This window comes from Nannospalax galili, unplaced genomic scaffold (assembly GCF_000622305.1).
Source record: "Nannospalax galili isolate Female #2095 unplaced genomic scaffold, S.galili_v1.0 scaffold1623, whole genome shotgun sequence".
NCBI classification, from domain to species: Eukaryota; Metazoa; Chordata; class Mammalia; order Rodentia; family Spalacidae; genus Nannospalax; species Nannospalax galili.
In genome coordinates this window covers 88,638-90,667 of record NW_008349082.1, presented here as the reverse complement: position 1 = coordinate 90,667, position 2,030 = coordinate 88,638, and the positions used below count along the sequence as shown (strand labels likewise).

At 44.7% G+C, this 2,030-nt stretch overlaps 1 pseudogene; it reads right to left on the bottom strand.

Annotated features, from left to right (window-relative positions):
• Positions 1-1,616: 1,616 nt before the first annotated feature.
• LOC115072588 lies at positions 1,617-1,715 on the bottom strand (annotated as a pseudogene).
• Between the last annotated feature and the right edge of the window lie 315 nt (positions 1,716-2,030).

Here is a 2,030-nt window from a genome sequence, read left to right as displayed (position 1 = left end):
GAGACAGGAACCTGGAAGCAGGCGTTGAAGCAGACTACAGAAGGAAGGCTGCTCAATGGCCTGCTCCTCAGAAGAAGTGAATCAGGACAGTCAAACGCATTTATTAATATTTAAGTAGTTCACATCATACATTTTCAGTGAGTCTTTAGCAACTGTAGGTTTCGAGTTGGAGAACCCCTCCTGCATACCACCAAGCCCACTAGAGAAATTCAACCTTACAATTCTGTTCCTCCAGAACCACTCCCAGTACCACAACTGGTATTAGTCAGGGTTCTCTAGAGAAACAGAACTGACAGGACATATCTAGTTTATTAATCAGCTTACTTCAACATAATAAAAACAGCTGAATCACACCCAAGAGGCTGAAAACCCATCTCAGTCCTTGAGTCTGGGTGAGTGACTTAGCAGACAGAGTAGTCCCACAAGGTCTGCTTCATGCTGGAAAGGGCAAGAACCTGGTAGTCGCTCTGTCCAGGAGTCTCAGCAGTCCCAATCTGGCACCCAAAATCTGGAGGGTTTCTGAGGAGCTGCTGAGGCTTAGTCAGCAATGGAAGCCTGGGCACCCTGGTTCTGATGTTAGGGAAGGAATCAGCAAGAGCAGGAATAGGATAAATCAACTCATTGGCAAGAAGGAAGGCCAAACAAACAAAAGGCAAATACTCTTCCTCTGCCATGCCCCTTGTTATCTGGGCTGCTTCCGGAAGGTGCTGCCCACATTTGGGGTAAGTCTTCCCACATAAACTAAGGCAATTAAGTCAGTTCCTCAAATGAGGCGCCCTATTCCAGTGATTCTAATTTGTGGCAAGTTGACATTAAAACCAAACATCACACCCATGACTGGGATTGTTTTGTGTTGTTCTGTAAAGAATACTGTTCAAATTTTGATGGCGTTTGCACTGAACGTGCTGGCTACTTTCTGTGATAGAGACATTTCTCCGGCATTATTAATTCTGCCAACCCATGCAATGAGCGTTCTCTCCACTTTCTACTGTCTAATTCAAGTTTTCTTTCCTCAGTGTCTGAAGTTTTCATTGAGAAGTCTCTCACCTCTTTGGTTAGGTTTATTTCTAGGTGTTTTTTGAAGCTATTGTGAATGTTATCCCCCCCCCCATCTTTCTTGGTGGGTTCAGGTTGCTGGGTTTGTGTGCTGATTTTATCCGGGCACTTTGCTGAAAGTGCTTATCAGATCAAGAGCTTTCTGTTGGGATCTTCAGGGTCTTCTAACTACAGGACCATGTCATTTGCAAGTAGAGATGCATTTCTTTCTGCCTTTCCTATTTGTATTTCTTTTTCTTGTCTTGTTGCTTTAGCTCAGGTTTTAAGCACCATTCTGAGCATGAGTAAAGGGAGTGGGCACCCTTGTCTTGTTGGAGATTTCAAGGTCAAAGCTCTAGTTTTCCCCATGTAGCATAATGCTGGCCGTATAATTGTCACATGGCACCTTTATTATGGTGAGTCACATTCCTTCTGTTCCTAGTGTTTTCTGTGCTTTCATCATAAAGAGATGTTGAACTTTGCTGAAGGCCTTGCTGCATGTTTTGAGATGATCATGTGATTTCTTTCCTTATATTGATTTATGTGCTGTATTACATTTATTGATTTGCATACATTGAACTGAATAGATGGGGCGCTTTACAAATCTGCACGTCATCCTTGCTCAGAGGCCATGCTAATCTTCTCTGCATCATTCCAGTTGGTATATGAGCTGTGAAAGCAAGGACCACTTTCTTCCTTTTTATAGGTCAACTCCTAAGAGAGCTTAGAGTCACCACCTCCATTCCTGACCCCCATCTACCCTTTAGCATCCTGGAGATTTTTCCCTGTTGTGCAACAGAAACTGTTTGCATGAAGATCACCAGTGGTGAAGCTGTCCACAGTATGGTGAACCCTCCTCACCCTCATTTCACCCGAGGTCACAGAGCCGGTGACATGGAGACCACCGCTCCCCTCTGCAACAGCTGCTCTGCCCTCTGTCGGCTTCTCTTCTGCCTCCCTGGTCACTCCCTTTCAGGGTCTTTGCCGCTTTCTCT